Below are 21,285 nucleotides of genomic sequence, written 5' to 3'. Positions count from 1 at the left end.
TAAGATAAATGCTATGGCCCGTTGTATGGATGGGAAAGAGCGTATACACTTACGTTACACATGGAACATGGCTCAAGATTCCTAAGCTAACACAGACTTTATTGTGTGTCCATGTGAAACACCATGTGGAGCTATTCAGTTGGTCCCCATGCAGGGTACYTTGAGTATCAGAACCAGAAAGTTATCCTGTTTCTCATGGTAGGGCTTCAAGGTGTGGACCAAGGTCTGAGATTCTTTTATGCTTTATTCCTGAATTTAATTGAAGTGATCTTAATKCTAACCTATGATATAGATACACTCTCAGATGCAAAAAAGAAAGACCAGGCTCCTCCAAGGAACATAAAGCACTTAATTCCCCCTGAAAAATCTAACCTACTCACAAGCATTTTCTTCTCAGTCTGATTTTGGCCTGTGAATTTGCAGATGAGATTACTCACATGCTTTTGAACGTTTTAGGTCTGACCAAAATGGTTCCTGTCATGAATGAAAGCATTTCTAAAAATGCTGCATACCTTGTCCATCCATGAAGGAAGACCTGCATATGTTTCCCTGCAACAGACTAGGGCTAGCCTGACAGCATCTGTATGAAGAATTTGAGCCAAACTTTTCTGGAAAGGAATAGCAGCCACAAATAAATTTTCACGCACTATTTTATTGAATCCAAACTCAAAAAAATTTCTTTTGTGAGACAGCAGCACAGCAAAGAATAGAACCTAAAATCACAAAAAACATATTATCTGTCATTTTCAATTAACTTCAAACTCAGTTTTTCTAGTCTTTTTTTCCCTCCAAAACCATTCTGCACACTTCTCTTATTKCAATAAAACAAAATAGATGAAACATTACTAAAAACAGAATGACAAAACATTCCCTTGTTAAAAAAATTTGGTTTCTACTTCTTGCTATAATTTATCCGCATGGTTTGGATTTGGTAAGACTGCCAGAGGAATGACCTTATTCAGTGCTTCGATTTATGTTTTCATCTTCAGGAATTTCTGGTGGCTTATGAGCCAGCAAATGTAAAATACAAGAACACATCTTAAAGCAAATGCATATCTTTTATTGAATAAATAGAAAATCACAGCTTCTTATATGGCAGGAACCCTAAACTATAAGAGTATAATAAAATCAGACCTGAAATATCTAGTTTTATGTTATATTTTTCCTCTGTCAGAGGAAAACCTAATAAGTACTGTGTTTGGTAGCAGGCACCTAAAAAGAAAAGTAAATCAAAGTGAAAGTGCGTTAGGGCTTTTATTTATTTATTTTTATGTCATTGTGAAGACTTTCTTTATTGACATTATTTTATCGAGGGCAAAATGTTTTTGAGTAGCTAAAGAAAAGGGTTCCTCATAGGAGCTCTTAAAATATGGTTCAGTAGTTCTGAAGCCTGAAAACACCAGCTAAGCAGAATATAATAGACCTTCTTCTACAAAACTTGAGCTGCATAATATCACAGTCTTTTTAAGGGCCTGATGAAAACACAGATGTACTAATGAGGTAGATCTTACTATTTTGGTGCTGTAGGCTGTTCTGAAAAGCCTATTTACTTCCAGAGGAAATCTCCAATACATGGTTAGAAAATGCTAAAAGTACAATATGCAAAATCAAGGCCTAACTGAGCAACATAACTATAAGCCTAACTTTGAGGAAGTGAAGAGTCCCTTGACTTCTGCATTTTTCTGAATGGGGATGAATATGACCCACCCAAATCAGTACAACAGATAAATTTTGTGATAAATTTTTTACTACAAAATGGACAAGAGGTATTTGGGGTAATATGATAAAGAATACTTACATACCATAAGGGAGATTGTATCTACTGAATTTGTCTTCAAACATTTTAAAAGGGGATCTCAGCCTTGATCCCTCTCTTCTCTATCCTCCCATATTTTTAGGCAAAATACTGAGTATTTTCTGGCTTTAATAKTGGTAAGCCTAAAATAACATCTTTTGGTATGCACACTGAGTAACCCTTATATTCTTTCTTATACTGCTTTCAGTAGAAATTTCAGATGATTAACCTATCTCCAGAGGAAAATATCTTTTTGTCATTAATTGTGATTTTTTTCTAGCAATTCTGTTGTGGAATCATAAATGATAGGATCATTTTATTACAGTATGTCAGCTGTTTGTTTAATTTTTTTAAGGAAAATTGTGATTATAGTCCACATAAATATAAGATAGCGGTCCGTAAGGGGCCTTAACAGATGAAAATCTAATTTATATAATACTGCAAGGAAGGCTAGTCAAYTTATGTCAGAAGACAGTAGGGCCAGTGATACTGAGGGAATAAACTAACAGGAGTGTAAAGACATGCTGGAGAGTCTCAGAGCCTCTCCCCCAAAATGCAGAATGAAAGCAGAATGGGCAGCAAATGTATGAACAAATAAAGGAGGTGTATTTGGTGCAAATCAGTCTGTTATTAAATCAGCCAATGTTCAGTAGAGAAGCTGAATGTATTTTAAGGAGTTTCAAGCTTTCAGGTGTTTGCAAAGCCTGGGATAGAGGAGGAGAACTGTTTGGACTCTACATTTTAGTACAAAATAGATGTGACATGAATGCTTCGGCAGGCATCATGCTTCCTTTGAATAGCAATATTTTGCCACTGCTTAAGCAATAGGTCTTTCCWGTGAGAGGTGAGGTCCTGACTGCCTTTCTCTTAACACGAGCATTTCTTGGGAAGAGTAACTTTCATGTGCTGCCAAACTTCAGTGTGGACAGTTGTCTCCCACCTGCCTAAGAGTTTCCAGTCTTTCAGATGTTTACGCATTTTCAAGATATCAGTAAGTATAATATTGCAGAAACACTCGGGGATCTGTCAGGATCGGGTCAGGATGAACCTCAGTTCATTTGTATGTGTTTGAACAGCATCCAATGAAGGAGATATTTCTGAGCAACTTAACAATTAACCCCAACCTCTCTCTTTCATTTCTTGCTTTGTTTCATGCTAATAACAACTGCACTCCCTGGAGCAGATTTGAGGAAAGAGCTAAGAGAGCTTGAGCTGGGGGATCGTGTGGAGCAGTGAGCACATGCTATCATGCAACAGGGGAGGAAACATCCATGCCCTGATCACCATGACAGCTATTTCTAGCCCTGCATCACCCACTAGATGAAATTATCTCAGTGAATATTTTATCAGATTTGTAAGGTACGTGATAACATAAGTGTGAGGCAAATGTGAGATGCCTCTTTTCACAAGGAACTGCAAACAGAGGTATGGCAAGAAGGTAATTCTTTACCACAGTCTGAGATTGGTTTTAAACATGAAGAAAATTAAAGAAGAAAAAAATGAATTGATGCAGTGCTTTTAATCTGTGTGAAAAAACAACAGCATTCATTATGTTGATGAAATTCCTGATACAGTAAAAACTAAGTATAGGGATTTAAAAAATCTGTTTATTGATATTTAAAAGGTTGCAAAAAGAGTACATGTGATCAAGACTGAAAGCTGATTTCCCTATTTTCCTTCCTAGCAGATTAACAAGAGGTAAAAATTCTGTTCTTTTTCCTCCAAAGCAGTCTTTGTCATGCAGGAAAGTAACCTATAAAGGTAACAAATGTATTATATAGCATCCTACACTTCTTTACATCTGTGTTAGGGCTCTGGAAAAACAGCAGATTGCCACAATGGAAAACGGACTCCTTAGCACGACATTTTTTAAAGCTTAGGCAGTCCGTAAACTCATTCTCCACATCTCCTACTCATCCCACTTTACATCATACTAAGGGATCTGGCAAGCTTTCCAGAGCAGTTTACGGACAGACTTTAAAGTGTAAATGCTTTGACGCTGCAACTGCTTGTTTGTCATTCCTGGTAAAGTGGATGATCTAAGATTGCAGCCTAAAGGTGATACTGCAGTAGAGGACCTACAAATAATAAATGATAATAATTAATCAGAACAGTCTGAGCATGAGAAGTAGCAGCACACAGCTCCCCTCAGGTGCCCCTTCCTGAAGAGTTCACCTTGAGGATGAATTGGCAGTTCATTCTCCGTGCCCAGGCAATTTTCAGTCTCCCTGAGAGGCTCTATTAGCAGCAATTGTGTTTGTAATTTGTAGACATGTCAATCACCTAATTTCGTATAGGCCACTGAACAATTATTAGAATGCAACAATTTGGGTTACTACTGACCCAGGCTGAATTTCAGCTGGTAATTTACATGTGAAAGACTCCATATGGTATTACAAAGTCCCCAAGCCTGCAGTTTCCAACTGCTTATTTAATTCAGGTATGCTTATTAGCTTTAACACACATTCACACAGTCTACACAACTTAGTTTGTAGATCTGTATGGGTAAATGCCATTGATCTGGCATTTACAAATCAATAGCATTTATATGTGAAAAGCATAGCTTAAGAAATTAATTTGTGTGGGTCAAGGACATTAATCAAAAGCGCTGGTGATTTCAGAGCATGTTGCTGCTTTCCTGTTTTTRTTGTTTCTTGTTTTCAGAGTAGGCCTTCCATTCTGAAACCTGGGACATATTTTCATGGATGCTTTTTCCCTTGCTTTTACTGGGATTCATGGGCTGATTCTCTGACTGGTCGCACAAAGAGCATTATAAGTGTTCATGTTTGGGACACAAGCTTGTGTCTGTAAGCCCCGGCGAAGCCTGGAAGATCACTTTGCAGGCGATATAGCACAATTGTGAATTCAGCCTTCCTGTGACCTGAACTGTGGGGACAGAGTCTGGAGAATTTGCTTTCCAGAATGAATCCCTGGATATGACAAACCTAACAGGATTCAGAGGTTCAGTTTTGCTTAAGCTCGATGGTTTAGATAATTGGCTTGATCACCTTGTTTGGGGTTTTAATCTTGGAAGAACTGCTTGATATTTGAACACTTGGGACCACGGTGAGTACTACTGACTTCTCTAATGTGCTTACTACCAATGTTTTTTTCTGGGATTAACACCTTGAAATAGAAACTTGCAATATCAGATTTTACAAAAAGTATCAGTATTCTTGCCTAGCTAGAAAAGCCACAAGGGAGCAGCCTTTCTTAAGGTATCTCAATCCTTTTGGTTATCAACCAGAGTGCAGAGGCACAAGTGAAATTAATTAAAACTTCCCGTATGTACCAAAGGTTTGAGCACTTGACAGTGGGTAATGGATGAAGTTGTGGATCTTGGCGTGAGTGATAAATGCAATTCAGCTCTTATTCACAGGAATTTGTTCGCTTTGTTTTACAATTATAATCAATAATCAGCCTTGCATGAGACCTAGTATGTTGGGCCCAGGTCTAGAAGAGCTAATCAGCATGCTGGGAATTGACTAGAAGTGTAAATTCCTTGGTGCATTAGCCTGGGGGTTCAGAGAGTTTGCCCTGCAGAAGCAAGCCCCCAAAGTGCTTAGAAAGAGCCTGCTTCCATGAAACTGTGAAGAGTCCAGATAGCCAGGTCTCATTCAAAAGCATAATTCTGCTTTTGGGAACTGTGATGGTCTCTGCACTTGACTAACTTACAGAAACAAGACATAACCTCCTCCTTCCTGACCTCTTTGACTATTCCGAAGTGTTGCAAGTGTCCAGTGAAATCTGTATACAGAAAGACAGCAAAATCTATCGGACACTGCCCAAGCAGCCCAAACCAAATCAGTACAGTATCAGCAGCTGGAGTCAATGAACTTCTGGAAAGCAGGAGTCTGTTCTTATGCAAATGTCCTCAGAAATAAAGAGTAAGAGAGTTGAAATAAACAGAAAGTATGATGTATTAGAAGAATAGTTTCCAAAAAAGTTTTCTGGAACCGTCAGCAGCTATTTAAGTTTGCTCGAAAGTGTTGAAGCAAAATGAAATTCTTTAATATATGATTATTTTTATATTTTTATATTTTATATTTTCAGGGTCTTTTTTTCCTAGGTATTATCTAGTGACACACAAGATAATGCACTGTATCCAGACAGAAGCACTACAAAAAGATCAAACAATCCACTTCATCATCAAATACTTTGAYGCTAGCATGGGTAAGAAGAATAGAGGAAAAGAAGCAAAAGGACGTTTTAGAATAGGGTTGGGGAAAGAAAGAGATAATATGCTGAGCTGCTATAAATTACTACTGGTAAGAACTGAGAAATCCCAAAGCACTAGAGATGTAGCAATCTGGTAATGCAAGTAGAGATTTAAACTGTAGCGAACAGCTGCCCCTCTGCCCCCCCAATCTTACTTGGAGAAACATACTCCCTGCTGTTCACCTATTGGTCTCAGGAGGAAGAGAAGTGTGCAGGTGGCCTATATATAAAATATCCAAGATTATATAAGTATGATTTATCCAGGTATGAATGCGATCATGGGAAAACTAAACAGCAAGTCCCATTTGCTTCATTAAAAAAAAATCTGAAAACCACAACAACTCACAAATAAGGTGTAAGATTTCTCTCCCTCTCTCTCCCTCTCTCTCTGTATTTCTCTATCTATGTATATACCAGCATGCATACATACATACATATATATATATATATATGTATACACACACACACACACACACACACACATATGTATGTGGTACACATATGAGTGCAGCTAACAGAGGCAGCAATCAGACACAGTAGTTTGCCCAGCAGTGTCTGGGCTCTGTTTAGAACTTTTGAGGACCTTGTTGGAAGTTCTGGCAGCGTTCTGGGGAACCCCGAGTAACTAGAGGGTGATTGCTCCTAACAGGAAAGGGGAACTAGATGAGAACACGTGGCCTTCACTTCTCCTGGGAGAAGCTCTAGCTAGATGTAGCTACTATTAACAAACTGTCTTGRTTATCCTTGATCAGCAGGAGTTGGGGCCTTTGATCTAGGTGGCCCTTGATTAGGGTGGGTCAAGCACCCTGTGAGTCAGTGCTAGGGAGAGGCCCATATAAAAGCCAGGCCTAGAGCGCAGTGAACAGAGGCAGCAGTTTGTGCAGAAGGATGCAAGAAGGCACCTTTGTTTCCAGTCCTAGTAGTGCACACCTCCTTGGATATGGCCATGACATGCTGCAGAGTATGTTCCCCAGTAGCTGCTAGAGTCAGTGCATCAGCTGTGTCAGATGCTTTGACTAAGACAGGTGCATTTGACAGCAGATGCAGCTCTACAGGTCTCAGGCTGCAAGGAGTGCTTGGGGCCTCTCCATGAGGCCTGCGTTGATGGTCAGCTTTCCTGCAGAAGGTGTGCTGTTGTTAACAAGTTGTGTTGTCAGTAAAAGGAGTTASGGCAGTAGCATCTGTGAAGATTAACAAGACATAAACAGGGTATTCTTGGAGACCATATAGCTCTAGAAGTCCCAACCCACACAGCAGTGGAGTTGCTGGAGGGCTCTGTGCCATGCTAGATAGTACATCATAACACTGTAGAAGAATGCTGGAAATGGGTCATTTCTTGCAGGAGGAGAAAGACTCTTACTCTTCTTGAAGACCTGCAATTGAGGAACAGGTTTAGTGCCCTCCAGGCTGAGGAGAAGCTGGGCATGGCTTCAAGGACAGCCACTGGGCCAACAGACTCCATGCATTGCGGGAACATCTGGAAGAAATGGTGATTGTGGTGAGTGATTCCATGCTGTAAGGAATGGCGATACCTATCTGCTGACTTGACATCTTGCCTAGAGAGGTTTGCTGCCTGCCAGGAGTTCGAATATGGGATGTCATGGAAAGACTGCCAAGACTTGTCTGTGATTTGGACTGTTACCTTCTGCTGCTATTCCATATGGGCTCTAATGTTACTGAGGGCAAATTGGAAACCATCAAATGGAATTTCAGACCTCTGGGGATGGTGTAAAGGGTCTGGGAGCCCAGGTCATTTTCTCCTCAATCCTGTCACTGAAGGGAAAGGATGGGAAGAGGAGTGTACAGATTATCCAAGTTAACAACTGGCTGCACCACTGATGTTGGCAATAAGGTTTTGGTTTCTACGACCATGGGACCCTGTTTGAAGACTGACAATGAATAGGGAAAGATGGGATTCACCTTACTACATGGGGCATGTCTTTGCCAACAGGTTGGACAGCCTAGTAAGGAGGCTCGGAAAGATGGAAGAGGGGAGTTATAGAGACAGGGTACTCAACAGAATGCAGCTCAAGTCAGGATGCTTCCAGCAGGTGCATGAAGTGTGGGGAAGCGGGGAAGTATGTACAGGACATGGCTATGGAGGATCCACTTGAACTCCACCTGGGAAACATGCATGTTCAATTACCTCTGTGTACACCAGTGCATGCAGCATGGAGAATAAACAGGAAGAATCAGAGATCTATGTGCAGTCACAGGGCCATGATCACATTGCAGTTACAAAGACATAGTGGGATAGCTGGAATGACTGGAATGCTATCATAGATAGCTACATGCTTTCTAGGAAAGATAGGCTAGGAAGGCAAGGTGGTGGAGCTCTTCTTTATGTGAGAGAGCAACTGCCTGGGGGGAAGAAGAGTGAGTTGAGAGCTTCTGGGTAAGCTCATTCCTATAAGTAAAAAGTCAGGCAAAGGAGACAGAAGACCTGCATGGATGATCAAGGAGCTATTGGTAAAACTAAAAAAACTGAAGAAAGAAGTGAGCAGAATATGGAAGAAGCGACAGGCCATTTGGGAGGAATATAGGAACATTGTCAGAGTATACAGGGATGTGATRAGGGAGGCTAAGGCCCAGTTGGAATTAAATATGGCAAGGAATGTCAAGGACAACAAGAAGGGTTGCTTCAAATACATCAATAGCAAAGGGAAGACTAGGGAAAATGTGGACCTGCTACTGAATGGGACAGGGGCCCTGGTGACAAGGGATACAGAAAAGGCAGAATTACTGAATGCCTTCTTTGCTTCAGTCTTCACTGCTAAGGGCAGCCCTCAGGAATCTCAGCCCCTGGAAACCATGGAGAAAGTCTGCAGAAAGCAAGACTTTCCCTTGGTCAAGGATGATGAAGTTAGAGATCAGCTAGGCAAACTTGACACCCACAAACCCATGGACACCGATGGATGCACCCAGGAAAGCAGAGAGCTGGCAGATGTTATGGCTAGGCCACTCTCCATCATTGTGGAAAAGTCCTGGAGAACTGGAGAGGTGCCTGAAGACTGGAAGAAAGCCTGTATCACTCCAGTATTCAAAAAGGGCAAGAAGAAGGACCCAGGAAACTGCAGGCCACTCAGCCTCACCTCCATCCCTGAAGACATGATGGAACAGCTCATCCTGAATGTCATCTCCAAGCCTGTTGGAGAAAAGAAGGCGATCAGGAGTAGTCAGCTTGGATTCACCAAGGGGAAATCATGCTTTACCAGTCTGATAGATATGATGGAGTCTGAGCAGATGAAAGTATAGCAGTGGAGGTTGTCTACCTTGGCTTCATCAAGGCTTTTGACACTGTCTCCCAGAACATCCTAATAGGTAAGCTCAAGAAATATGAATTAGATGAGTGGACAGTGAGATGGATTGAGAACTGGCTGAAAGGCAGAGCTCAGAGGCTCGTCATCAGTGGCGCGGAGTCTAGTTGGAGGCCTGTGGCTAGTGAAGTCTCCCAGGGCTCAGTAAGCGGTCCATTCTTGTTCAACTTCTTCCTCAATGACCTGGATGAGGGGACAGAGTGCCTCCTCAACAAGTTTGCTGATGATACCAAGCTGGGAGGAGTGGCTGATACAGCTGAGGGCTGTGCTGCCATTCAGACAGATCTGGACAGGCAGGAGAGTAGGGTGGAGAGAAACCTCATGAGGTTCAACAAACGCAAGTGCAGGTCTGTACCTAGGGAGGAATAACCCCATGCATCAGTACAAGCTGGGGATTGACCTTCTGGAGAGCAGCTCTGCAGAAAAGGACCTGGGAGTGCTGCTGGATGACAAGTTGACTGTGAGTCAGCAATGTGCCCTTGTGGCCAAGAAAGCCAATGGTCTCCTGGGATGCACTAGGAAGACTGTTGCCATCAGGTTAACAGAAGTGATCTTCCCCCTCTACTCAGCCCTGGTGAGGCCACATCTGGAGTACTGCATCCAGTTCTGGGCTCCCCAGCACACAAGAGACATGGAACTACTGAAGAGAGTCCAGTGCAGGACTACAAAGATAACTAGAATCACACAGAATCACAGAATCAGTAAGGTTGGAAGGAACCTCTGGAGATCATCTAGTCCAACTCCCTTGCTCAAGCTGGGTCACCTAGAGCATGTTAGACAGGGTTGCATCCACGCAGGCCTTGAAGATCTCCAGAGAAGGAGACTCCACAGCCTCTCTGGGCAACCGGTGCCAGTGCTCCGTCACTCTCACAGGGARGAAATKYCCCCTCACGGTCAGGCRGAACTTCCTGTGCTTCAATTTCTGCCCATTGCCTCTTGTCCTCTCACACGAGACAACTGAAAAGAGTCTGTCCCTGTCCCCTTGACACCYTCCCTTCAGGTACTTGTACACATTGCTAAGATCCCCCCTCAGTCTTCTCTTCCCCAGGCTGAAGAGGCCCAGCTCTCGCAGCCGTTCCTCATAGGGCAGGTGCTCCAGTCCTCTGATCATCTTCGTAGCCCTACGCTGGACTCTCTGCAGTAGCTCCATGTCTCTCTTGTACCAGGGAGCCCAGAACTGGACACAGTAGTTGAGATGTCACCTGACCAGGACTGAGTAGAGTGGCTAGAAGACTGAAGCATCTCTCATAAGCAAAGGCTCAGAGAGGTGGGCCTGTTTAGCCTAGAGAAGAGAAGACTGAGAGGGGACCTTATCAGTGTATATAAATACCTTAAGGGATGGTGGGGTTCAAGGGGATGAGGCCAAACTCCTTTCAGTGGTGCCCAGTGACAGGACAAGAGGCAATGGGCACAAACTGAACCACAGGAAGTTCCGCCTGAATGTGAGGGGGAATTTCTTCCCTGTGAGAGTGACGGAGCACTGGACCAGGTTGCCCAGAGAGGTTGTGGAGTCTCCTTCTCTGGAAATATTCAAAACCCACCTGGATGCAACCCTGTCTAAATGCTCTACATTGGACTAGATGAGATCCAGAGGTTTCTTCCAACCTTACCAGGGTTGGAAACCAATCTATGATTCTGTGATCAGTCTCATGAAAATAATGTTGTTTTTAAAATAGAAGTGGATAATAAACTTTCCTAATAATTTCCTTAAGTTTCCACTTAAATAGCAAATGTCTCTCAGGCTAAACACTTTCTCTGGGGTAAATACTCTTTCCCACTTCTGCAACACACAATTACTCTGTTTTCTCTGCTTCATTTTGTTTGAGCATATCAATATGTCTTTCCATAAATAAATGGATATGAATAAAACAAAACAACAAGGAAGACTTCATACGACTTTCTAGTTTGGCTTAGTTAAGAAATGTATTTTTTCCATGTTTATCATGACATATTGACATTTTTCTTTACCTTTAAGTGACAATGGTAGCCAGTATGCGATCATTTCAGCAATGAATGACAGGAGACAAACTGTATCGAGCCTTACCCTCAATTGCACGTAGGAAGTGTAAGAATATCTGCATGTAAATGAGAGCCAGTTCATATGCTGTCTTAATATACAGTAATATTCTCAGGCTGTTAATCTATGGATATTCTGACATTTAATAATGCAAACATTTTAGTAGCTTTCTGTTACTTCTTCCAAATGAAGTAAGACCATAGAAAAGTTTTAGATAAAAATAAAGAAACAGGGAATATTGCTCATTAATACTTTTTTTATAAGGTTGGTACACTGAATCTTCAAGTTATTTTAAGAAGCTGCCAAAAGATAGAGCAAACTAAAAATGCCGAGAAAGGAGTAAAACTTAGGGTCAGTCTCACAGAGTGCTGATTTGCCCCATCTCTGAGCAGTTTGTAAGCAGCTGGAAAGTAACACATATCAGAAGAACACAGTGAGCCTTTATACATTTTTAAAGGCAATTCTTTATTTATTCCTTTTCTTGCATTGGTCTTGAGGAAGTTTGACCCATTAAGCTCTTCATATGTCATTTTCCCCCTTCTATTAAATAACAGATCTATGACAAAGCTGAGGAGGTGGTAGGAAGTCAATAGGTGAGATTATGTTTCAATCCCATAGCCTGCTAGGAAGGAGGATATCCTACAGTTCCACTAACGGCAGAAAAAAAAAGGTCTAAATGGGTCCAGGTCCTGGAAGGAGTCCATGATCCAAACAGCCCAGACTGGGGCTCTGCCAGTGGGCTGTCAGTAGCCTTCTATATAACACCATTTTCTCCTTAAAATAAAATCCAAGGTTATGAGAATTTTCCAAAATGATATAAAAATGGGAAGGCTAATAGGCACAGATGTTGAATCTCTTTGTACATTGTTCTTTTTATTAAAAAAAAAGGAATCAAGAACTTGATGATAGGAAACTGTAATACAAGCTCTATTTCTGCTTTAATATTCAATAACCACAAACTGCAAGATGATGTTTTTGACAAACCAGTATTCCGAGAAACTTTTCAAAGATACGACAAAAGCAGCCCTCTCTTTATAGCCTCCAGCAACACCACCCTGTGCTCTGATCTCTCTAGATTTTACATGCTGTGGTAGGCAGGTTGAATACTTCACTGGCAAACTCCAAGGAAATCCAGAATAGAGCTGGTAACTTCTGTTGACTAATGTGCAGTTACCATCATCTCTTTGCTCAGCRCTGATATATCTCTAGTGAGCACTGACTTCTAGAATAAAGGTTGCAAGACAAAAAACTTAATCACCCAAGATGTCATAAGGATTCTGCACTAGGCAAAATACCAGTTTTAACATACCATTAATTTACATTCTTTCTGCAGCTATATTCAAAGACAGAGTGCTTAAGTTCCTGTTTGAAGCTCTTGTCTCATGTGGTCTGCTACATCATATTTGGTTTTCTGATTTATGCAGAAAAGATTGGTAGAAAGGATTGCTCATAAACACTCTTCAGTTTCTTCTAGTTTGTGGAATCAGTTTATGATTTAATATTTACAAAATATTTTGAAATCTCTGTGAAAGGTGCTACAGACTTTGAGGCACAATTTCAGATCCATAAGGTCAGGCTGTGGCAGAAAAGGGCTTAGAAAAACATCAGATTAAATTTAAAAGGCTATTAATAGACTTTGTGAAAAAGAATGCTAGGGCAACTTGGAGATTAGGATCAACAGAGCCTAAAAGAAGAGTGAGTGGTTTACAAAAGCATAGCTTCCTGTGGCACGCTTAGATCTAGCCAGCGCTGTTAGCGAGAGTCTCATAACCCCCAAAACATGAAACTCATTCACAAATTATTTATAAATGACAAAATGGTAGGCCTTTTTTTTGTTTTGTTTTCTTTTGTTTTGTTTTTGAGAAGATGCTAAATGATGATTAAGGAGGTTAACTCTATTTAACATCAAATAGCCATGCATACAAGAGGACAATGCCATTTTGCTAAAGAAAATCAATATTTTCAAACACAAGGGCAAATAATTACAGTAATTTTCTGCTCCCCAAGTCTCTGATTGCCAATATCTTCAGATGGTTTCAAATGTCATTTTATAGCTTTAGATATAGTTTAGCGGCTGTTGCTGAACATTCCAGCAAGTATTGACTATTTATCTTTGAATGGCTGACAGTATTATAGTTTTATTCAAATAAGAACAAACAAGGATCTTTTTTATATTGCCTTTATAGAAAGAGATGAATATTGCATACAAACAGTATGCAACTGTTCTAAATGTGCACTAGAGAGATTATTGCATCCACTATGGACTATAGTGCCAACAGCCTCACTTCTCATGGAAAAGGCCACCACAAAAGCAAAAGCAATTAAGTCTTGCAGGTGTTAATAATCATCAAAGAAGCAGCAAAATACCCTCTGCGGTGCCAGAAGAAAATAAGTGAGAATATGAAGAAATACCATGGGCTAGGGGAAAGGGAGAAGAGTCAGTAGAAGTTTGGCATGGGCACTGCAAAGATACTGTGTTCCTGGGTGACATCAGCATGTTAATACAGCATAAAGAGCCTTGTTCAGACAAGAACTCGGGATGGGTACATATTACTGAAGGATATTGCAACATTTCCTTTCTACAGCTGCTTCTACTGATTCTCGTGACCTATCTGAAAGCTGGAAGGTTTCTCTGCTTACTCCAGGTCAAAATAACAGAACTCACAAAAAAACTATAGTCAGAAGAGTCCCTAACTTGCAGCATGGAAATGCAACACTGTAACACTCCATTTTAAAATGTTTTGATTTGCCAATCTTTTTTTCTGAGGTTTCTTCTGCATGTTTTGGGCAGCAGAGTCGTGCTGCTAATCTAACTCTGACACTGGGTACACATTTTTGTGGTATTTGGGACCATGCCTGTAAGAGCTCYAGGAGAGTCTGACTGGATGCCTGGGGAATCTTGTTGGTTAAACGAAATCAGCAGAAATCTGAGGAGTGACCCATCAAGACAGCGACTGGTCATGCAGTACTAAATGTGCAATTCTGACCTCTCAGAAAGTACGTAGTTGAGAAGAATTTTAAAAAACAGCAACAATGATTATCAAAGAACAACTTCCATGCAAATAATGGCTAAGTAAAAGCCGGTACTAGACCTCCCTATCTGAAAAAAAAAAGGAGGCGGGGGGGGTGACCAAGCATCATCAGCATGTGTATGAGAGTATCCAGGGTGRTAAGGAGCAGGACTGGTTATTTACTGCATTTTCCCCTACAAGAGCCCAGGTGAGAAAGGCACCACAAGAAACTAGCACAGAGGTGGATTTAGCAATCTGCAGTGTGTAGTTTAGCTGTGGTGCTCCTTGCCAAAGGAGTTGCAATTATTTAAGTTTACAAAGATTCCAGGGAAAGCTGGTAAATGTGGTGGAAGATAAATCTTCAGTAGATTTCTAAATACATGCAGGCCATGTCTGGCTCAGGAACTAAAAAAGCTGTTAAAAGGTTGGCAGTTGGGGGGAGAGGTACTGAAGGGAACTATAGACACTATGCTGCTTATACTCATCCTCAGGTGCTCACTTTTAGTCCCCTGGAAGACAGACATAGGGCTAAATGGACCTGATCAGACCAAAGATGACCCCTATGTTCTGTAGTGCAGGTGCGAAGAAGAAGTTGTACCTTAGACCCTGCCTAGATTTGTGCAGACATTGCGCTGATTTGGACACAGGCAGTAAGAAGCAGCTATGGTGCAAAATAGCACTGAGGCATTAAATGACCAACAGATACTACATGCAACCAGAAGGAAAGGAACAACAAAGAAGCTCTTGATGCGTTTAATAGCTTCCACTTAACTCGTTCAGAATAGATTGTCTGTAAAGCTCTTAGAAATGTTTGAAGACTCCTCCACCCTATAGAAAAATAAAACAGATGAGGGGGAGAGGCTTTTTTTTTTGGTTTGTTTTTCCTTTTAATCACTACGGGGAAATGATGAACCCAAACAAGACCTTGGTATTGAATTGAGACTGAATAGCTTGTGCTGCAATTTGGTACAACAGGAGGAAGGAATGGGGAGATGCTAAGAGTCATGGGAGGAATATGGAGGAAATGGGAGAGTATGTGCAATGTACCCAAAAAACCTCACGCTATAAGGTCAGACATCATTTCATAGATAGAGTGGGCAATGTTTCAGCAAAATAGAATGGGGTTGCAATGAGGCTTTTATTTATTTTAAACTGAACCTTAATAGGCAGTAAACAAAAATTTACTGCTAGAATGGTCCTTTTAGAACCGGAGGGAGAAAGGCACAGATAAGGACAAACAAATAAATCTTTACTATTTGGGCTTTTTTCTAGTAAATGTAGAAGTAAACTAGATCCATAGACAAATAGCATATTAGRAGCTAATATTTGAATAACAGTAGGAAAAAATGCATATTTTGTTAAAACCAAAGCATGGCCACCTGGAGCTCCAAAAGTGTGAGGCAACAAGTATTGAAATCTAAATAATTTGAAAGGCTTGACCAAAGAGGACTGAAACACAAGAGTAGTTACAACAAAATGTAGTGCAGACTCCCTCCAGAAAGTGTACTGATATGCAGTGATTTAGTAGGTTCAAAACTAGTGGCTATTTACTACAGTTATTAAGAAATATTCAATGCTCAAAAACACACAGAGATTTTGGCCAAGTTAACTCTATGTATAKGACCTTAAATAAAATAATGAAAAGTATTATCAAGGTATGGCTCAGATAATATCATCTTCAAATCTCAGAATGAAGAATGCTGTACTGATCCAGCTATTTTGCTGTTAAGAATTTGAGAGAGATAGCAATCACCTTTGCCTGATATGGCAGACATAGAAGAAGAAGTGAATTTCCTGCAATTCTGCTAATGTGCTAAAAGAATTGCACTGACCCCAGTAAAAGAGCAGGTTATCTTAAAGACTGATACTTTCAGCAAATGTATTTCGTATAATTAGTATTATCTAGAACTGTAACTTAAATCAGCATTATTTTCAGGTGTCACTCAAATTTAGCTTTGATAGGAAAGTGAATTGTTCTTTACAGAACTGGTAGTAAGGGTTTATGACTGCAGAGATGGGTCATAGCTGCTACCTGACAGCCTGACACAACTCAGTCATTCACACTAATATATAGGGCTGTTAGCCCTACAAAAGTAGAGTTTGAATCCAGAAAAAAAAAAATTGCAAACCATTGCTTTTAGGGAAGAATAGTCATTGTGTGGTTTCTAGGCAGAAGCTGTGAATCAGAGTAGGACTGATCCTGTATTGCTTACATTGGTATTGATAAAATAAAGCAGTTTTCTTTTTCACATGAAATCCTTTTCTTAGAATTTCAGAATCCAGTCATTTTTCTTTCTTTTGAATGGAACTTTGTCATGAGATAAAGGTTTAATCCCCAATACACTGTGCATTTTAATCAGTTTAAATCTTTGTCTGAGAACAGAGATTTTGCAATCAGTGGTTTTTAATAACCTCTGGGGGGAAATTATGTTTAAGACAATTCTACCTACACACAATAATACTTTTCTGGTTTYCCTCTTTGCTACCCTTGAGTTTCTATTTCATTATTAAGAGTCTTAGCATGAGACCTAGATCTTTATTTCTCAGGCATTCATCTACTCTTGWTTTTTCCTCATAAGAAGTTCTAATCCTCTGTTTGCGACAACATAATCATTTCCACAGCAGCTAATTGCAATATTTGTAACCACTGATTAGAACTACAGGTGCAGATACATAGTCAAGATCTACTGAATTGAAAACAAAACAAGTCCCTCACAAGCCAAGATACGTGATAGAGAACAGAACTGTTTTGACAATCATGTTTGCAAAGCAATTCTTTTTWAAAAGTAAATAACTACAGCAGTTTGATGTAAGCATTCATTGCCAGTGGAGGACTTCCCAGACAGAGCAYTTCTGTAACCTCATTCCGCTTATCATGCTTTCCTTACAATACAAGTTTTCAGGTGAATAGAATTGTTTTTTCTTTGAAAAGAAGTCACCTTCAAACTAATGTTTCCGTCAGCCTGAGGTCTCTTCCTCTAGGGTTAGACATCGGAACAAAGCTCAGCATTTTGCTTTTACTAGCTACAATATGTAATTAATTGTTGCAGCCTAGAATTTTAAATTATAAATGAACGGAATAATTATGAGGAAAAGCGTTTCAGAGACTGTAGGACAGTAGCTGGTGTTTTTGCCCTGCATGTGGAGATGGACTGCCTAGGACATCTGTGGAGCTTTTCCTTCTCCAGTGTGTTTTCTTCCTTTACTATACCTGGCAGGAAAGATTAAAAAGGGTCATGATAGTCTATCCCAGAATGGAAAAAAGGACAGGCATCAAAAGACCTGGACTAGGCTTAGATAAGGTAAAGCCAAGCTTGCATTCATTCTTTGTCTTGAACCTAATTCAACTTATATTTCTTTGAGGGCTTGATCAGATCTTTACCACAAATCACACACAGAGAGGAGTTTTAACACTGGTTTTTGTGCTGTAGAAGACTAGAAAATTTGTTATAACTATTAACTAATATTTTTTCTGGCATATCACCTTCAACTAGCAAATAATGGTCTTTATTAGGAATTAATTATTAAATGAAAGCTTGAAAATATAATGGCAAAGGAATTTTTCCTCCAGCTTTTATTTAACTGGTCCTTACACATCTCAAATTCACCTTGAGGTCAATACTATTGATTATGTTTCAAAACACAGTATATGACAGTTTGGAGTGAAGTAGCAGGTAATCAGACCTTACTTTAGACTACATTTGTCAGCACTGTAATTTAAGATATATTTTTACCAACATGTTTTTGAAGCTTCATTTGCCACCAATTTATAAGATTTCAGTCAATAATCACATATTTTTTCCTTACACGAACTTCATGTTTTTTGTAGTATAAATAACCTAATTCTGCTCCAGACCCATAAATGGAGAAATCTGGATAGACACTGTAAATACTGTTAATGTTAGTATGCATTTGCATATGCAYTAATCATTTTAAATAAGTCCATGGCCCATTTTGTATTCACTTTTAGTGAATTTTGATTTAGTGATTGCAATGTTTAGTCAAACAGGAATTTTACTCTCAATTACAGGATCTTTTAAAATTGCTTGAATTCATTTTGCCAGCCACATAGACAAGAATTTTTGTCTAATGGAGGTTATGGATTTGTCTGAGGGAAGAAGGGATCTGAAAGGATCTTGAAAAAAAGTTGACTATAGATATATAATAGGGAGTCATCTGAAATCCTATTTATAAAGGTGTTGCAATTGCCTTTGCTCCATATTATACAAAATAGAATAAGAAAATAACAAAAATATAAAAGAAAAACCAAAACAATGACTTAAAGCAGTCAAARGAGCTGCAGACACAGACATGGAGTGAGTGCTCTGTTTTTCTCATTTTGCTTGTCAAAACATGGCCATATCAATACTACTGTTCTGGCAGACTGCGATAGCCCTCACAGAACAATAAATTAAGTGAAGTAATTCCCTCAAGGAAATGGCAGAATATTCTTTTGCTGAAAACTGGGCAATGGCCTGCAGGTTTTCTATTTTGATCACTGTGGGATGCCTACCTGCTTGCAGACACAGGGGTCTGCCACCGCAATGGACCAGCCAGYGAGCTGCTTCATGCCCTGTTGTTTCTTAGCTTATTCCTGGCTATGCCTTAGATGCTTCAGAGTATCCCAGCGGGCCTGTGAGTCCACCACTGGACTCCCTTCTTCAGTTTTGTCCCCCTGAGCTCTGGTCAAACAGTTTTCAGAGTTTGACTCCAGCCTGTTACTGGTTACCCAGTTATCTCTCCCTCATRCAGACCATTTCCAAGAGAAAGTCTCTTTCTTTGTGGAGATCCCCAGTCCTGCATCTTTACTGCCTCAAAACAATGGTGTCTATTAGTCCTTACTGTGTGATTTCTTGAAAACAAAATTAATGCCAAATCATGGATGAGTCCCAGAGAGAGATTCCTCCGTCCAGAAWCCTCAAGGGATATTTCCTTAGTGATCCCCTGGTGACTATTAAAACTTATCAAGGACACAGTGAGCATCTGTCGATTGACCTAGCAATATGGTGTTATGTTTGTGGTCTTTATTTCCTTAGTCCACTGAACTGCAACAGCACGCTGCTGAAGTAAGTGCACAAAATGGTTTGTCCTTAAGCCCAAGTAGGATATTTGGGAGAGATAGTAGTGAGATGAACTTGCAATTGCTGCTACAAGACTGAGACTCCTGTTATTCCCTTGTAAAGTGCTTGCTAGTGCCCACACGGATGATAAGAAATGCAATGTGTGTTCTTCAAGGAAGAAAGAAATAAGGCTGTCAGTTCTTTTAATTCTTCTGGCCAGTTTTCTCTCAGAAGTTCCTTGTCCATTCAACCTTTTACTTAACAGAATCAAAATCTCCCCCTTCTTCAGGCTCTGCTGCTTATGAAGAGAGATGATGGAAGAGAAACACATGGTTCAGGAGACCTGCAGTGCAAAGGAGTAAGGGGGGGTGAGTGATCACAGAAGATAGTTACAACTTCAAGCAACCATACGTTGAAATGTTCATTCCTGAAAGTATCTGAGGCAATTCTTGACTGTGATACTAAAGTTATAATTGCTCTCAGGCAATTCAAGTAAAAGACTAGGTTCAACTTTTAAATTGTTTACAATGAAAAATTCATCTAGCTAAGTTCTCAGAAGCAGGTGATTAATATATTAAAGCCTACAAGAATACAAAATGTCACATGCTTAGTCTTGATATGTGTTCTTAGCTCCGTCTGACTTACATGATTTCACCAGGCTGAACATAGGTTTGCTGTCTGCTGCAATGTCGAGGCTGGTATTTCTTGATATTTTGTTGTTCTGAAATACAGTGCTGGGGAACGAACTGCTTGCTACCCGTCTAAATAACACTGAGATGATTGATTATGTCTCTAATTTAATCAGTCTGCTTAGCTAAATGCTTCTAGGCAATAGAAGTATGTTTTGAACAAAAGATCAAATATCCAAAGAGTTGCGGCTAGCTATATGCTACATTAAACAATGTGAAATGATTTCTCCTTTTCTTCCAAATGGTTGAGGGATATTTCTTACTGGACAGATTTAATTTATTTGACTACAAGCAGACAAGAAAACATCAAGTCTGACAAGAAGAAAATGAACAGATACAGAACTAGCTAGACTAGGATTACCTAGACAAGCTAGAGAGTTGGGCGCAGAGAAACCTCATGAAGTTCAACAAGGGCARGTGCAGAGTCCYKSMMCTAGGGAAAAATAACCCTAGGCACCAGTACAAGCTGAGGGATGACCTTCTGGAGAGCAGCTCTGCAGAGAAGGACCTGGGAGTGCTGGTGGATGACACACTGACCATGAGCCAGCAATGTGCCGTTGTGGCCAAGAAGGCCAATGRTCTCCTTGGGTGCATCAGGAAGASTGTTGCCAGTAGGTYGAGGGAGGTGATCCTGCCCCTCTACTCAGCCCTGGGGAGGCCTCATCTCCAGTACTGTGTCCAGTTCTGGGCTCCCCAGTACAAGAGAGACATGGAGCTACTGCAGAGAGTCCAGCGTAGGGCTACGAAGATGATCAGAGGCCTGGAGCACCTGCCCTCTGAGGAACGGCTGCGAGAGCTGGGCCTCTTCAGCCTGGGGAAGAGAAGACTGAGGGGGGATCTTAGCAATGTGTACAAGTACCTGAAGGGARGGTGTCAAGGGGACAGGGACAGACTCTTTTCAGTTGTCTCGTGTGAGAGGACAAGAGGCAATGGGCAGAAATTGAAGCACAGGAAGTTCTGCCTGACCGTGAGGGGGAATTTCCTCCCTGTGAGAGTGACGGAGCACTGGAACAGGTTGCCCAGAGAGGCTGTGGAGTCTCCTTCTCTGGAGATCTTCAAGGCCTGCGTGGATGCAACCCTGTCTAACATGCTTTAGGTGACCCAGCTTGAGCAGGGAGGTTGGACTAGATGATCTCCAGAGGTCCCTTCCAACCTTACYRATTCTATGATTCTGTGAT

At 40.6% G+C, this 21,285-nt stretch overlaps 1 pseudogene; it reads left to right on the top strand.

Moving 5' to 3' along the window:
- The first annotated feature begins 19,236 nt into the window (after nt 1-19,236).
- Nucleotides 19,237-21,022, top strand: LOC146585670 (uncharacterized; annotated as a pseudogene).
- The last annotated feature ends 263 nt before the right edge of the window (nt 21,023-21,285 follow it).

Source organism: Rhea americana, unplaced genomic scaffold, assembly GCF_003343005.1.
Source record: "Rhea americana isolate MKP2758 unplaced genomic scaffold, rheAme1 scaffold_78, whole genome shotgun sequence".
Lineage (NCBI taxonomy): Eukaryota > Metazoa > Chordata > Aves > Rheiformes > Rheidae > Rhea > Rhea americana.
The sequence above is the reverse complement of the archived record's forward strand: the minus strand, read 5'-3'. Positions and strand labels throughout refer to the sequence as shown.